We start from the raw sequence: 18,029 nt of genomic DNA, 5'->3' as shown, positions 1-18,029 counted from the left end.
AGAGAGGTGATAGTAAGTCAGCAGTGCAAACTATAAAAAAAAACTCATTTGAAAAATAGTTGCAGAGCTAATATTCTGAAGAACATGACCGCGGTCGCAAGAATACTTGATAAAACGAGCTTTCCATTTTTAAGCAAACAGTACACTACTTCATATAAAAAGCTGAACAGCAGAAATTTTATTCAGCCTTCGAGGATGAACTTCCAAAGATAAGCACAGCAGCTTAGCATGCAGGAGCTGCAAGTTCTATGGGGGCAGCAAATTAATTTCTAGTCTCTTGCCTTATGCATGTCTGGACATGCATTTGACTCTTTGTGTGGTATCCTGCAAAGAGAATACAGGGAAAATCAATTACTTCTCCTCCCAGCATGTGGGTCTATTGTTACGTTGTCATGTTTTTCCTCAGCCACCGTAGGGTAGCCGGGTCTTCGTCTTCACTGAGAGGGCTGCGTCATTGAACTCCCATATTTTAAGTGACCTTGTCAGGGCATCAAGCACTTTCACACACTGTTAAAAATTCCAAACCCACATCTCCCTGAAAGGGTTTCTGTTCCGCTGGAAATAATTAAGGTGACAAAATGGAAAGTAATTGCTTTACGTTTTCACCCCAATTTGTGCCGTAATTTCTATTTTGAATTATTCTAAAAATAAGGCTGCAAAGGGTATCATAAATCTGGTTATTTTGTTCCTTTTTAGAAAATATTCCTAGAAATTAATCAACCTCAGAAATCATTTGAATTCAGATGTCTTCCACTCTTCCTCCAATTGTGTTAAAAGTAATAAAGTAGATTAAAATAACTTGCTAATAGAACTCTAACATATCCCTTATATTATAATTATATAATATATTGATACGTAATTATCAATGATATAATTAGACAATATAGACATATAGTATCAATAGCATTTATTATATAACATATTAATATATACTTATATATAATGTATAATTGTTATGCTTAAGTGATATGTTAGGATTCTATCACCAAGTTAATTTTATCTATTACAAAATCATATATATATATATATATATATATATATATATATATATATATATATATATATATAATTTTCTTGCATAAATTCCCACATTTCCCAGATGGTATTTTTACTGAAAAACCAGGGGTTGGAGCATTGTTACCATCCAGGACTTTACCCAAAGTCATCCTTGAAATCGATGGAGAACATGATAGTATTTGCATATCAGTATCCAGGCAGGTGTGTAATTATGAAGGAGACACAAGTGCCCTTGGGGCTCTTCCATTTCCTTTTTTTCTTCCTCTTTTTTTTCTGAGCATGCCTACTTTTTCCCAGTACCCCAGCTTCCCATGTAGCCCTAGGCAAAACCAATTCCCATCAAAGTATTGTACTAGATTCTGTTTAGGTTACCCCTTTCAGGGCTATTCATATTGAAAGAGATCATAGTCAGAGGACAATGAAAGACCATCATGGATACATTATTGATGATGGAATTGGATATCTCAGTGGATAAAGAATTTTGTGCAGAAGCTTTGTCCGTCTTTCCTAAAATAATATCCTTTGGGGAAAAAGGAATGCTTTTGTTCCCAGATCATGTTTTACCCTCAGCCCTAAGAAAGGGGAATTTCTGCTCCTTAGTTTACAACCTTTTCCATCTTATCTTTCTCCTCCACAAGAGAGAATCTGCGGATGTGATTGGCAAAGTCCGACATTCATGGATTATCTTTCCCTAATTGGCAGAATCGCAGTGATGAAGAGAGACAGGAAGGTACTCTTCTCCCTCCCATGGCCAAATGATGGAGGGACCAACCTCTCGTGGCAGGCCTGGGCCATCTTCATGCCCATGTTTGTACTTCTGGTCTCCAGGCTATGCAGACACGGTGGCCTTTCCTAGCAGCTCTGACCCTTCTCCAAACTCTCTGTTCCCCCTGTATGGGGCAGGGAGGGGTGGGGGAGGGCGGAGGAAGTCCTGATAGTTACTCCTCATGCAAATGGATGTTTGGATAAGTAGGCTTGGAATCTGCTCTAAAGATCCGGCTATTTAGAGAGGGGTTGTGGGAAACCAAAGCCTTTTTTCTGCTTCTGGCCTCTGCCTAGTATTCTAGCTATAATATCAGAGCAGTCTTGTAGGGAGAGGGGTGTGGGAAGGAGATCAAGCACTTGCTCACTTATTAACAAAAATGGAAGTTTGTTTCCTCTTGATCCTTATGTGTTAGAACCCAGGAGAAGAAAAGGAGAAAATAGGATTTGGCACAGTTAATGACCCATTTTCCCTGTTAGTATTTAGCTTATGACGTATCTTAAAGAAAGGGCAGAGAGCAATGAAGAGAGGGGAATGAATCTCAATTATTGGAAAAATGGTTTAATGGCGGCGTTCAAATGTTAAATGTTTGTTTTCTTTCAAATGAAGTTACAGGGCACATGCACCTGTGCTAGGGGAAAAAAGACAGGGAAACATTATAGAGGAAGCTGAGACAATGGGAAGGGAGGTGATGAATACTGGTTGATCTATTTTTTCCCTGAAACTGGATAGTGACCACTGTTTTTACCTTAATTCTGGCTCTCATTACAATATGTACAAGATGAACAGCACCTCGTGTGATAGCTGGCGCACACAGGGAGCGCTACATGATAGAAAACCGTTATTGTTACTATGGACTATTGTAATCGCCTCCTAGTTGATTTTCCATACTGGTCTCTCCCCTTTTTCCTGGTTCACACTCCTCTTACAAGGTCTTTAAGGCATCACAACCACCAGTAACCCATCACTCCATGGCATGAAGGCCTAAATGGCTTTCCTGTTGCATCCAGCAACATTGATGGAATTTTATTTTGTTCCTTTTGGGGTAAAAACGAATGTTCTAAGAAAAAAAAAGTTCTGTGATCAAATAATAAGCCAGGTTAACATAGCTAAAGAGATTTCATTACTAGATGCAGGGGTCAGTTCTTAGAGCATCTAACTTGTGAACCTGTTTCAAGAATCATCCAGAGATTGATATGGTATATAGCCTTTCCCCAAGTTTTGGACTTCGAAACTCTATTTTATTTACTTTATTGAAGGATGCCTAACATCTTGTGTATTGGTGTATCTTGGAACTGTACCCTACAGAATAAAGTATCACAATGAATTGCACAGTCCTGCAGAATCCAGTCTGCCTCACCGTTTGTATCTTTCACTTTGTCCCTTCACAACCCGGAAGAAATCCTAACAGCCCTCTTCCTCTTTGCCATGATGCAGCCTGCATTTTTCCACCTGTGCAGCTTAACTCACCCGTCCCTGTGCTTCATATGCCCTTTGTTACCCGTAAGTGCCTGTAAAATTGCTCACACCCTTCAAGGCCAGCACAAATATTGCGTCAGCTGCCCTTTGCTGGATCGTAGCCGAAAGTGTAATTCCTCTCTGTGACGTATAATGTTCCTTTTCTTTGGAACTTATCATCTTTCTCTCACATATAAATTTTTTTTTCTGTCTCTCTCTTCCATTACTATCTTATCACTATGTTCTGAGCTCCTCAAGGGCAGAAACCAAACTTTAGTAACTTTCAAACAGGAATTGTAACCTGAGATGTATAGGCTAAGATCAGCCTGAGAAATACATTGTATTTCTTTCACTGCATTTTCAAAACACCTGAATTAGCATCCTTTATTAAAATATTGAGAGAAAAGTTTAGATTTTTTTCATCTCTTGAAACAGAGAAAGACCAGGCAACCCTGGGCCTTAATGAGAAAACAGCTATGGTTGGCGGGAGTTGCAGTTCAAATACATACTTGAAGTATTTGAACTTCCACCCCTCAAACAATGCCTAATACAGAATAGGTTCTTGAAAAACAGTTGTTTTAAGCCAGGTGTAATTACCTCAACACCTATCAAGGGAAAGGGAGAAAGTCCTATTAAGTTAGAAAGAAAATTTTAGATTTTCAAATTTGATTTTCTTTTCAAAGTGAGGAGAGAGGGAGTAAATGAAGGAACTATGTGGGTGGAGAATGCAAGTAAACAGGTGATGCTTGACCATATGTGAACTCTCTTCTGGGATTCCAGAGCCCATGGGTACACCTCTAGCAGAGAATGATTCATAGTCAATAAGCTGTTTATTTGCTCTGGGGCCCCCGTCTATACTGAGAGCCCCACGTGAACTGGGGCTGTGTCATGCACCATTTTCCCCTGGAGCCTGCCTGCCTACATTGGAATCTTGGTTTCATCACTTACTGGTTACTTCACTTACTCGTGTTTCAGTGACCCACGGGATTCCTGGGAGCATTATTGATAGTACTTAGGACAGTGTCTAGTGTATAGACAGGCTCCATAACTCTAGGCTTGTTTATTAGAGTGTCTGCCCTCTGGTAGGTAGTCAACAAATGTTTGTTAAATGAACGAATGAATGAATGAATGAGTGAGTGAATCAGTGTCCGCCATTGTGTAGCCACTGTATTGTCAGCCAGCTGGTTCTCTGAGCCTTGGTGGATGGCTTAGGTCTGTTCCAGTAATTATGATAGGAACCATAGCTAATCTAAGAACCATAGTTCTTTAGATTGCAGACTGCATTGACCTAAATGAGACTAAAACCACCTAAGTGTTTATAGCATAATCTGTTTCTTTCTAGTTAAAAAACCGTTTGCTCTTTATTCAGCCTGATACCAGGCTGAATATATCTGAATATCTGTGATATTGTCCTCCTTTCCAACTTTGCAGATTGCTTATGAATTAGCTGAATCCCACCCTACCCCCCGAAACCTTACCCATCTCTGTTAGAACTGGGTGTCAACACACACACACACACACACCCCACACACACACCCACATACACCCACACACACCCACACACACACCCACACACGCCCCCCCCCCCCCCCCCCACACACAAAGCTAGAAGTAGTGAAGAGATGTTGGACCTCATCTGCAGGACATAATTTTCGCTGTGGAAATGAGGAAGAAAGAACCCGTGACTTTGTCCCTCCGCACCTCTGTAGACTTTTTGCTAGAAGGTGGGCCTTGGGGATGTTGAAGAAGAAAGAGCCTGGGAGGCTTGAAGCATTTGCTTTGGAGAGTTTGTTCTGGTTCCGCTTTCCTATCTGTCCTTTTCTTTCAGAGAACCTATAAAATTTTTGATAGCAGGGATTTTTGTCTTATTAATTGTTAAAACCTTTGTACCTAGCACTTAAAAATCTGTTCCAGAGGAATGGATAAAGGAACCAGAAAAAGAAAGAAAGAATGAATAATATGAGGCAGAAAGCAAGGGACCTCCCCAAACATCAGCGGATAAGTTGATAAAATTCTTATAAACATATATGGCAATAGTATATATTATTACAGTATATTATTATGGTGCTACAAATAGGGTCGCAACACTCTGAAGAAACTTTGTATATTAGGGTTAACGCTTCAAAGCTTTCCTCTGAATACTGAAAAATGTTTGGAAATGAAGTAGATTATCTGCTTGAATAAGGTACTTAATATTTATTACCTAATGAATTTATTTGCAAAAACCCAATTTAAGGTTTTCATTCATTTCCGTTATCTATTTTAAGATAATGACTTAGAGATACGGTAACACCTCCTCGCCTCTCCATACAAGACCAAGGCTGAGATCCAGATGGAAATCGGAGAGCCCTTGGCCACGCCCTAAATGCAGGTCTGGTCTATTCCCACCAGGACTAGCCACACTCATAGCTATATCAGGCATTGGCATTGAATGTCCATTGAATTGTGACTACCTAGTTTTCTTTCCCACAACATTTATAGCCTTTCCATGTGTTATGAGCCAGAAACCTTCTCCACATCAAAACTTCCCCCCAGAAAGGGTGTGATTATTGGTTATAGAGACTGGAGTATAAATGGAAATCACTGTAAGAGTTCGATCATATGTTCATTTTGTAAAAGTCTGCAATCATATTGTAGAAGATGAAGGCTTTGTTCTAGTTAATGGGATTGAATATGGTCATCTGGGAACATAATTTTTGGAAGGGTGGGAGGAATAAATTCACGGGCAGTGGGGACTCTTTCTTATCTCCAGGTTTACCTAGAGTTTGGCAGATCCCACTTTACTTGGATTTCAGAGTACCTTCGGCGGAGCGTGGAGTGGAAAGGGATTTGTGTGTGTGTGTATGTGGGTTTGCTTTGTTTTTTGTTTGCGTTGTCTTTTACTCTCTTTCGGTTTTGACTATTTTCACTATAGCGAGTGCTTTCCACTGCAGAGTTAATGACAGACAGCTTTGGAAGGAGGTGGCGATGACTTGTGATTTTGGCATTCACGGGCTAGAACACTATACACCTTTGATCAAAGGCCTCTGAGTAATTGCACGGCAGAAATTGCAGTTTGGAGGCGAGTTCATTGTTCGGTTGCTTATAGCCATTGTGATGTGTTTGTAGCCCTGGGCCTGCTGGGCAGCCTGGTATCAGCTTCACCTCAGCCCCTCCATCTCTGATTGCTGCTGCTACAGTGGTCAGTTTTCAATACTTTTCTTCAAACAGGTTCAAAATTGTCCTTGGAGTATTTCTTTTGCTGGCTTTCGGGTGTATGATTGTCCTTAAATGTACTATATGGTAACTCATTTGAAGCGCAAGCAATAAGCAATAGCATTTTCAAGGTAGCAATTGGAATGAATGTAAAGTCCTTTTTTTCCCCCCCAAAGCTTCCCTTGATAATGTATGATTTGAGAGAGAAGAAATTTGCAAAAACTTTGTTGCAGGAATAAAGGGGAAAGATGGAAGACTATTTTTTTCCTGAGATTTACTGCTTCCCACACATGCATAAAGACATACAAACACTGACAGCTATTACTCTCTTTTTCATTTTCATCCTATGAATTCATCAAGCGTCTCTGGCTGTGATGATTGCCACAGAAAGTGAAGTCTTCTTTCTAGTGGAGTAGTTGGAGTTACTGGAGCAGGCTCGGCAGCCGGGATACATTTTGCAGGCAGATACATCTTACAGCAATGAAGTTGGAGACAGATGTTTTGGGGTCACTGTGTGATGGCTGGGGGATCCCCTACGGCGTCTTTGCCCAGTACCCATCAGAGGTCTGGTCAACGAGATAGCAATTTGGTGCCAGGAAGAGAAGCTCACGGTCAAAAGCATACATCTGCATGTCCAGGAAGCTGACCACATCGTGCGGCATTGCTGGGTCAGACCTTCCTCTTTTATTGCTAATTGTTGTGTCTAGTTTCTGGATTGTAGGTGCTGCTGGGAAGTGACTACGGCTGCAGGCTTCTTCTGGACACTGAGGCATTTGGCAGACATGCATCTTCTTTTACTGAATGATAAATGCCCTTGTTCTAGTACCTTCTCAGCAGTTCCTTCTTATACTCACGTAAGGAAGGAATCATACATTATATTTATGATTACTGCTGCGTATGCATCTATGGGAGTTGTGCTAGGTATCCACTCTTGTGCTTGCCATACATCATCTCATTTAATTTAACCCAGTAAAGCGGGTCCTTATTGATATTTACAGATGAGGGAAGTGAGCATGAAAGAGGTTGAGTCATGAGACTAGTATGTGAATGACTGAGAACCAAACCCTGGTCTGTATGACTCCAGCACCTGTGTTGTGAACTATGGTCTATGCTATCTTGGCTCCGCAGTCCAGCTTACATATTTGTTCACGGTGCTTCCATAAACATTGAGTTCATCTGCCGTGATTTTCACATGCTGATTTAGTAGTCTTGAAGGCAGAACCCATGTCTCATTCATCCTTACTATTTAGCACAGTAAGAGACACAGAGTGAGCATTTCGATAATTGTTAAATGAATGATTAGGAATGGCAACCAGGGCTTTTAGGCAAAATAAGCAAACACCTTCAGAGTGTGATTTGAAAATTTCTATAAATGGGACATTTGAGAAGGAATTCATTTTTCTCCTGTCACCATGGAAAGCAGTGATCCGACTAGAAATACCGCGGTCTGCAATATGAGAGAATGTCTAAGGAGACAGCCGTGTGTTGTGTGTGTGTGTGTGTGTGTGTGTGTGTGTGTGTGTGTGTAGTGCATGGTCTACGTCAGTAGATCCAAATTCCCTTTCTGGCTGAAGGCTGCATACCAGATAGTTGCTTTTGTGGTATAAATGTCTCTGGATAGATTTAGTGTTACTGCTTTGAGCTTCTCATTGATTAATAACTTCTGGGACCATATTTGTGAGTTTTAATTGTGAGTAATTAAAAATTGCATCTTTTTAATTAGGGTGAAGGGAGAGGTTGAGAAACTTTAAAAGACCCTGAATTCGGGCTTCCCTGGTGGTGCAGTGGTTGAGAGTCCGCCTGCCGATGCAGGGGACACGGGTTCGTGCCCCGGTCCGGGAAGATCCCACATGCCGCGGAGCGGCTGGGCCCGTGAGCCATGGCCGCTAAGCCTGCGTGTCTGGAGCCTGTGTTCCGCAACGGGACAGGCCACAACAGTGAGAGGCCCGCGTACCGCAAAAAAAAAAAAAAAAAAAAAGACCCTGAATTCTCTCCATCTTCCCTGATTCACATGCATTAATTCTTTGACTTCTAGGAGCAACCCGTGAGGCGGGTTCCATTACTATTCCATTTACTAAAGCAGCTCAGAAAGACTACATTTATGGACTTCCAGGGAAGGAGCCTTTTCAGCCTAGTAAGTGACTTTCCACACTTTAGTTGAGACCACCTCCATCCCTTCGCCACCCCAATCCATTCTCCACACTGTGGCAAGAACAATCTTCCTAAAACCATATTTGCTAGGTCCCCTCTTGATCAAAACCTTTCAGTGGGCTTTTGCCTTCATGAAAAATAGTTCGAACTCCTCAACAAGAGACTCGATGCCTTTGACAATGCGATCCTTTTACTTCTCTAACAGATGCTTAACGGTTCCCTCCCCCTCTTTCCTCTTCCCCGTGTGTCCCCACTACTTCTGTCCCAGACCATCCTTCTCAAGCTCTGTGCTCTGTGAGTACCGAATCATTTCCCACTCCCTGAAAGTTCCACGTTCTTGCCTTTTTTCCTTTGCACATGTAATTTCCTTAACCTGACTCCCTCTTACTAATCCTTATTTATGTCTCAAGACATGTATTATTTTTTGCGACCCCCCCCCAGATTAGGATATGTGACACTCCTTTATATCCTCGTAGTATGTGATTCTAACTTGAATTGATTCATGTATTTGTCTAGCACCCCGCAGGTGCTAAGGCTAAATGTGTGAACAACATGCCTACGATCCTTGCCTCCATGGAGATTATCCTACAAACAAACAACCAAACACACACTCTAACTTCAAATTGTGATAGTAAGTGTTATGACAAAAAGTCAAGCAAGGTAATGGAGTAGAGAATGACGGGTCATGATGGTTGGGAGGATTCTTCAGGGAAGTAATATTTGAGTTGAGCTTGAAGACAGGAAGGAGTTAGATATTCGAGGCTCTGGAGGAAGAATATTGTAGATTGAAGGAGCCGAAAATACAGTTTCTAAGGTTGGAACACACTTGGAGTGTTTGATGGACAAAAGAAAGCCAGTGTGGTTCATGCATAGAGAATAAAAAGAAAGTGGTGCAAGATACGAAGTTGGCATGGCAGGCATGGGACTGGATCCTATAGGGGCTTATGGACCCCGGTAATGTATTTAGATTTTATTCTATCATCAATGAAAAGTGTTCAGAGGATATTCTGATTAGAGTTACATTTTTAACAGCTCACTCTGGCTACTACGTGGAGAATGAACTCTAAGAGCATAAGAACGGAGACAAAGAAAACCATTAAGCTCCAGTTTCAGGGATCAAAGCAAGAGATGAAGATGGATGGCTTGGAAGAGGAGTACAGACAGTAAGAAGTGGTCAGATTTAGGAAATATCTTTTGAAGTGGCACCATGAACTGAACACTGGGAATGAGGAAAAGAGAGTCAATCTTGGATTGGCTATAAAATTTTATTTAAATAAACAGATGATGGTACCATTAACTGAACTTGGTAAAGGAGTGGTTGTGCGTGTGTGTGTGTGTGTGTGTGTGTGCTGGTGCAGGCAGGAGAGGTGAAAATAAAGACCTTTGAGTTGTATATGCTAAACTTGAGATATTTTTTGGCTATCCAAGATGAGATGTCAAAGAAGTCATTAAATATGCAATTCCATATGCCAGCAGGAAGGTCACGGATGGAGAAAATTCATTTGTGAATCATCATTACATGGATGGTGTTCAATGTTAGGGATTTGATGAGATAACTCTACAGAGAGGATTGGTAGGATGGGGCTTCTGGGCGTCCCAATCAGAGTCTGGACACAGGATGAGGAAAGGAAGCCTGCCAAGGAGACTGAGAGAGAAGGGCCAAAGAGGAAGGAGAAGACAAAGCAGGGATGGAATCATGGAAGTCATCGAAGCATAGTGTTGTGAAAAGAAATAGAAGCCATAGAAGCCTCAAGAGGACTGAATAAGGAAGTGAAAGGTTAATTGTGTCCAAAGTAGGGTAGATTCATCACACTGTACTGTAGTCACCTCTTTACTCGTGTGTGTTCTCCAAAAGATTCTAACTTTCTTGAGGGTAGACATTGACACCTTTCTAGCCTCAATGTGTAGGTACCGGGCCTAACTGGATGCTTATTAAATATTTACTGAGTGGACAAATGAAACAAAGCCTAACAAGACAACAGCTGAACTCTGACTAGGCTCAGGAAATCTGAGAAATATTTGCTGTTCCTTGCACTGACCTCCAGCCCAAGTTATACTTTAAATTTTCTGTAAAGGTTAACATAAAGAGAAATCAGAAGCAGGCCCCAAACAGCTCATTGAATAAGATTCATTAAAAAGTGATGGACAGCATGACAGGTTATACCATACGGGAGGGAGTTGGGGAGAATGACTGAGCTATATTTCGAGGTAATTTTATATTCATAAATAAGATTGGAATTGTAGCTCTGCTTTGATTTGCCTCACTGAAAGTGAAAAGGTGGACCTGAGTATTTCCCCACGGGAAATCTAAAATTGAATATAGCATAGATGGTAATAGTGTTTTTGCTTAATTTTCAATAACGTATCATTTTATAATTTAATAACAGTCCTAGGGAAATACATTAGAGGGGACACACAGAGCACTTAGGCTTCCTTGGAGAAAGGTATTCGTAAGTTTAAAATTATTGTGATAATTATTGGGGAAGGAGAAAACTTAAAGCTACATCTGATGTACACCTTGACAAGCTTCATTTCTTCTGAGCTCTACCTACGTTTCCAAATTGGAGAGAAGAATGAGATATTTTTTCTTTTTGTTTGTTTTTTAACATCTTTATTGGAATCTAATTGCTTTACAATGGTGTTAGTTTCTGCTGTATAACAAAGTGAATCAGCTATACATATACATATATCCCCATATCCCCTCCTTCTTGCGTCTCCTTCCCACCCTCCCTATCCCACCCCTCTAGGTGGATACAAAGCACCGAGCTGATCTCCCTGTGCTATGCGGTTGCTTCCTACTAGCTGTTTTACATTTGGTAGTATATATAAGTCCATGCCACTCTCTCACTTCGTTCCCGCTTACCCTTCCACGTCCCCGTGTGCTCAAGTCCATTCTCTACATCTGCGTCCTTATTCCTGTCCTGCCCCTATGTTCTTCATAACCTTTTTTTTTTTTTTAGATTCCATATATATGTGTTAGCATACAGTATTTGTTTTTCTCTTTCTGACTTACTTCACTCTGTATGACAGACTCTAGGTCCATCCACCTCACTACAAATAACTCAATTTTGTTTCTTTTTATGGCTGAGTAATATTCCATTGTATATATGTGCCACATCTTCTTCATCCATTCATCTGTTGATGGACACTTAGGTTGCTTCCATATCCTGGCTATTGTAAATAGAGCTGCAATGAACATTGTGGTACATGACTCTTTTTGAATTATGGTTTTCTCAGGGTATATGCCCAGTAGCGGGATTGCTGGGTCATATGGTACTTCTGTTTTTAGTTTTTTAAGGAACCTCCATACTGTTCTCCATAGTGGCTGTATCAATTTACATTCCCACCAACAGTGCAAGAGGGTTCCCTTTTCTCCACATTCTCTCCAGCATTTATTGTTTGTAGATTTTTTGATGATGGCCATTCTGACTGGTGTGAGGGGATACCTCATTGAAGTTTTGATTTGCATTTCTCTAATGATTGGTGATGTTGAGCATCCTTTCATGTGTTTGTCGGCAATCTGTATATCTTCTTTGGAGAAATATCTATTTAGATTTTCTGCCCATTTTTGGATTGGGTTGTTTGTTTTTTTGATATTGAGCTGCATGAGCTGACTGTATATTTTGGAGATTAATCCTTTGTCAGTTGCTTCATTTGCAAATATTTTCTCCCATTCTGAGGGTTGTTTTTTCATCTTGTTTATGGTTTCCTTTGCTGTGCAAAAGCTTTGAAGTTTCATTAGGTCCCATTTCTTTATTTTTGTTTTTATTTCCATTTCTCTAGGAGGTGGGTCAAAAAGGGTATTGCTCTGATTTATGTCATAGAGTGTTCTGCCTGTGTTTTCCTCTAAGAGTTTTATAGTGTCTGGCCTTACATTTAGGTCTTTATTCCATTTTCAGTTTATCATTGTATATGGTGTTAGGGAGTGTTCTAATTTCATTCTTTTACATGTAGCTGTCCAGTCTTCCCAGCACCACTTATTGAAGAGGCTGTCTTTTCTCCATTGTATATTCTTGCCTCCTTTATCAAAAATAAGGTGATCATATGTGTGTGGGTTTATCTCTGGGCTTTCTATCCTGTTCCATTGATCTATCTTTCTGTTTTTGTGCGAGTACCATACTGTCTTGATTACTGTAGCTTTGTAGTATAGTCTGAAGTCAGGGAGCCTGATTCCTGTAGCTCCATTTTTCTTTCTCAAGATTGATTTGGCTAGTCGGGGTCTTTTGTGTTTCCATACAAATTGTGAAATTTTTTGTTCTAGTTCTGTGAAAAATGCCATTGGTAGTTTGATAGGGATTGCGTTGAATCTGTAGATTGCTTTGGATGGTAGAGTCGTTTTCACAATGTTGACTCTTCCAATCCAAGAACATGGTATATCTCTCCATCTGTTGGTATCATCTTTAATTTCTTTCATCAGTGTCTTATAGTTTCCTGCCTATAGGTCTTTTGTCTCCTTAGGTAGGTTTATTCCTAGGTATTTTATTCTTGTTGTTGCAGTGGTAAATGGGAGTGTTTCTTTAATTTCTTTTTCAGATTTTTCATCATTAGTGTATAGGAATGCAAGAGATTTCTGTGCATTAATTTTGTATCCTGCTACTTTACCAAATTCATTGATCAGCTCTAGTAGTTTTCTGGTAGCATCTTTAGGATTCTCTATGTATAGTACCATGTCATCTGGAAACAGTGACAACTTTACTTCTTCTTTGCTGATTTGCATTCCGTTTATTTCTTTTTCTTCTCTGATTGCTGTGGCTAAAACTTCCAAAACTATGTTGAATAATAGTGGTGAGAGTGGGCAACCTTGTCTTTTTCCTGATCTTAGAGGAAATGGTTTCAGTTTTTCACCATTGAGAACGATGTTGGCTGTGGGTTTGTCATATATGGCCTTTATTATGTTAAGGTAAGTTCTCTCTGTGCCTACGTTCTGGAGGGTTTTTATCATAAATGGGTGTTGAATTTTGTCAAAAGCTTATGTATTGAGATGATCATATGGTTTTTCTCCTTCAGTTTGTTAATATGGTTTATCACATTGATTGATTTATGTATATTGAAGAATCCTTGCATTCCCTGGATAAACCCCACTTGATCATGGTGTATGATCCTTTTACTCATTTTTTTAAAAATTGTTACCATACCAGCTAACTTTTTGTTTTTGTTTTTCCTTCAAGAATTTCTTCATCCTTTTTCTCAGTATTAGAGTAAGTCAGGTCTGCTTCTGTGCCTTTTCCTCTTTCCTCTACATTGTTTTCCCTAAGCCGTCTTATCTGTTTCCTGTCAGTTTAAATATGCCGATGATTCCCAAATTTGTCTCTAATTCAGAAATGACCTCTGAAATAGATACGTTCAAATCCTACTGCTTACCAGCCTGTGTTTTTTTTTTTTTTTTTTTTTTTTTGCGGTAAGTGGGCCTCTCACTGTTGTGGCCTCTCCCGTTGGGGAGCACAGGCTCTGGACGCGCAGGCTCAGCGGCCATGGCTCATGGGCCCAGCCGCTCCGCGGTATGTGGGATCCTCCCGGACTGGAGCACGAACCCGCATCCCCTGCATCGGCAGGCGGACTCTCAACCACTGCGCCACCAGGGAAGCCCTAGCCTGTGTATTCTTGAAGGTAAGAATTGATGTCTGTTTTATCCATCAGTATGTCCAAGAGTGTTTGATACTTAGTAAGCTTCAAGAAATGTTTGTGAAAAAGCAGTATTAATGATGTGATGGGGAAGCACTGTACTTTTCTTGATTTGCCCCATTACTTATTGAAAGCTGCTGTCTTTACTGGAGTGCCCACTCCCCACATCCTGCTTGTCTTTGAAAGCTCACTTCAAAATTCTGCATCCTCCATGAGGTAGTGTATCTATTCAGCTAGAAGGGACTTAAATCCCTTCTAGGTTCTCATGAAACTTTATCTGGCCTTTCCCATGGTATTTAGCCATGGATCAATTAATGCATGAAAAACAGAATCGAAAAATTTCAATGCTGAACCTACTTGTGATGAAAACGCAAGTTTTTCTCCTCACTGCCTCAGTCTGGAACCTTTTCACTGTGCTGGATCATTTCAACTTTTAATTTTTGTTCTTCTCTAACATAAGTTGGCAGTAGATAGAGACTGAGAGTTGGTTTCTGTTTGTGAGGAGATCGGGTCACCTCTGACTAGAGAGACATTTTATTCTGAATTAGCCCAGGACAGTCCCAGTTTATGCACGTTGCTCTGCTGTAATTATTCACAGTGCTCTCTTTCACTCTCAGAAGTGTCTGTGTTGAACGATAAAGTGTATATTCACCCAACTTATAAGGGTGTAGAAAAGCACAGCTCTTGACAAATTTCAAAGTGCTTCGTGTACGGAAAAAAAGGAGAATAGTAATATGGAATTCTGTAAAACATAAATAATTTCCCCAGAATCTGCATTTGCACGTGATGGTGGAAACTTGACTGTCCTTATATCCTTTTGCATAAGGGAGGTCCTGTTTATTTTCTTAGGGTCAATTTTGCTTATTACAACCTGTAATGTTACATTTGAATAGGGAATATAGCTCAAATTCAAACATACCAACCAATGGTTGTCTCTTACGGGGTGTTAAAACAATCCTCAAAGGAGGCCGTTGGCACTTGAATACAACTGAGAGATGCCCCACAGATGATCCCCCATATACATGTCATCTCCCTAATTGGTCTTTTCCTATATAAGGCTTTTGAAGCATTTTCCTAACTGCAGGCAAGTTCCTAAAAGGATATACACGTTTTGTCCAGCAGATGGTGTGTTTGCAGCAAATTGTCATTTTCTCCCTCCTCCCCACCCGCCCCCCGCAAGGAAATGAACCACCAGGTTTCTGTCAGAACCTGCCATATTCAGGGTGATGTATGATGCTGTTAAAATAAAATATAAAGGTTAGAGAAAGATCAGTAATAAGTCTTAAATTGAACATAGATTTCAAGAAACGACCTCTAAGAGACTCTAGAAATTAATAGTCCATAATATGATGAAAAAGCCTAGCTGACATCAAAGGAACCTCTTGCCTTCTTTTTAAAGAATTCTGTTTAATGCATAATTCACTGAGCCCATGAAACATTCTGGGAAGCTTTTGGATGGATATCAGCCTTTTAATTCAAAATTATGCACTCTGGGAAATGGCTGGCACCGAAGGTGGCAAGCCTACTAGGTAATTTACACCAGCGATCGAATTGCAATTACAAAGGAGATTAAAACATGACTTTAAACAGCCTAACTCCACCCTCAGGGCTACTCGCTGTTTGGTAAACATAGCAAGGGAGGCTGTAATTAAAAATTCCAACTCTCTTCAGCTTTGTTAGGGTGACACTATGAAATTCCAAGGGAAAGAGAAGAACATTTCATTTCAAGTAGTCCTTGGAGGGTAGCTTTATATCTTCAAGAAGGTGTATATCTTCTGATATTATCTACCCCATCCGCTACTAGTTGTTTTTTGAAGTTTCTATTACTCTTGTTTCTTTAAGAGTAACTTGAAAGCTTTTCAAATCTGGAGACAATATAGAGGGGACGAGTACATTCAGACTGTGACAGTGACGCAGCCATGTAATTTGAGGTGCTAACACCTAGGCATGCATGGGCTTTATAAAAAATCACTGTCATTTGTGCGCATCTTTTGATTAAGCTTAGATGGTTTATAGTCTACTTTCCCCTGAGGAGCTTTAAAAAGCCATCTGGTCTGGATTTGGGGGGAAGCCCAAAGTAGAGGGCTAGGCAAAATGATTCAGTGGGGAAGGTAATCCTCGCCTTTCTCCTCCCTCCTGGGTACCAATTCCTTTAGATCCCCTCTCCATGTACATTCCTTCAGGATCTTGTCCTCAGCAGCTCACACACAACTAGGGTTCTAGCTGATAAAATGCCATATCTCTTGGGAGGTCTTCAGTTGCCAAAGTATTTTCCTCAATAGAGGAATGAAGTTAACATGATGGTATGGCAGGCAGTGCTGCCAGTCTTGGCCAGTAGGACATGTCCATCCACATCCTACCTAACATTTGGAACTTTAGTAGGGACCAAGATGTGGCCTACTAAATAACAGCACATCTGTTTACTTGTTCTGCACTTTCAGTGCTTAACTCATGCTTTATTACTGTCTTTGATTTCAACCAAGCCAATGTGCTAAGCTGACCCCAAATGAATGGCCACTTGAATGTTAACAACGCTTGAAAAATGAGGTTGACTAAAAATTCAGTTGGTGTTACCTGAATCCTGAGGTAAATAACTGGTTAAATGATGAGGATATAAAGGACTCACATTTAGCTCTGTTTCCTTGTAGGAACTTGCCGGACTCTAAGCAGATTGAGAGATTAAGATATTTTGGATGAATCCCAAGATGTTTCATTTCTAAAGACCCAGGAAGCTGGAAAAGTGTTTTCAGAGACTCTCAGAAACATAATTAATTACTGAGTTAGGCCCTTAGAGACAGGAACTGCTTCAAGCCTGATATGGACCTTTTATCTAGTTAATTAGCTTTATGGGGAGAATTTTGCACATTTAGCAGATGAGTAGAAATTTTTATAACTTGAAACACAATACAATTTATTTTTATGTTGTATTTTTAAATTAGGGGAAAAAATGAAAATAATCTCAGAACTTGGAAATAACTCAAGAAGTTCTGATAATAATGAGGGCCACTGTGATTAGACTTCATTCTGTCAACCAAATTGTATCTCCAAAGGAAAATAAAAATTTTAGTGCCCTTCAGATAGACCAAATCATACAAGATAAGGGGGTTTTAGTGTTACTCAGAAATTTATTTTTTCATTGTATAGAGCAAACTAGTTCTCTATAATATGAAAATATATGAATATTATATTCTCTGTAATATAACTAGACTCCCAAAAGCTGTCCATAAATCCTTTGTTCCTAAGTCCAATGTGACTGAGGGGAGTTTATACCTACAGTCCTATCATTTTTACTAAACATATGAAGTGGTAACACGGGCATATTATCGTCTTCCCAAATCGACCGATTTTTCTGCACCAGAAATCTGCTGGGATGGGATTACCCTTGATGTTCCCTGCGAATGCTCTGGGGATCTTCTCAGCAGCTATGTTCTCCCTCACAACTTGAATGCTCACTTTGATTCTGTTTAGATTCACATGGGCTTTGAAACCAATGAACCACCTGTGGCTTGGGACAGAAGTTTCAACAGCAATGCTTTTATGAAGAGTCAGTTTTCAGTTCTTGATCGGAATCTTAACATCTTTTTTACGAATCGTCACAAGGTTAATAGGCATCAGACATAAATTACCAATTCTGTAGCCCCGCACTCCAAAGTTTCCCCTCTTTGATCGGTTGCTTCTCCTTGTCTCTTGATGCACAACTGCATCAGCACAAGGACGTGGGCTTCCCCACGTTCTTAGTCATGCTGTCTGTGAGAATCAGCAGAACTTGATCAGCAATGCTTGATCTCATATGTGCGTTGCAAAATTGGTCACTTTTCTCAAC

At 40.2% G+C, this 18,029-nt stretch overlaps 2 protein-coding genes across 3 annotated transcripts in view; one reads left to right on the top strand and one right to left on the bottom strand.

The window, feature by feature from the left end:
• GRM3 (glutamate metabotropic receptor 3) overlaps positions 1-18,029 on the bottom strand; it is a gene marked incomplete at its 3' end in the record, with an annotated part of 104,239 nt that overhangs the window by 41,940 nt on the left and 44,270 nt on the right. The window lies entirely within an intron of this gene.
• The window catches only part of ELAPOR2 (endosome-lysosome associated apoptosis and autophagy regulator family member 2), a 267,850-nt gene that overhangs the window by 238,054 nt on the left and 11,767 nt on the right, over positions 1-18,029 (top strand). The window contains exon 23 of one of the 2 annotated variants that reach the window (XR_013829783.1): positions 13,988-14,191. The exons of the other annotated variant lie outside the window; for it this stretch is intronic. The gene's annotated coding sequence lies outside the window, so the exon portion shown is untranslated. The remainder of the gene's footprint in view (positions 1-13,987; positions 14,192-18,029) is intronic. 2 annotated transcript variants of the gene reach the window in all.

The sequence above is a fragment of the Stenella coeruleoalba genome, assembly GCF_951394435.1.
Source record: "Stenella coeruleoalba genome assembly, chromosome: 9".
NCBI classification, from domain to species: Eukaryota; Metazoa; Chordata; class Mammalia; order Artiodactyla; family Delphinidae; genus Stenella; species Stenella coeruleoalba.
The sequence above is the reverse complement of the archived record's forward strand: the minus strand, read 5'-3'. Positions and strand labels throughout refer to the sequence as shown.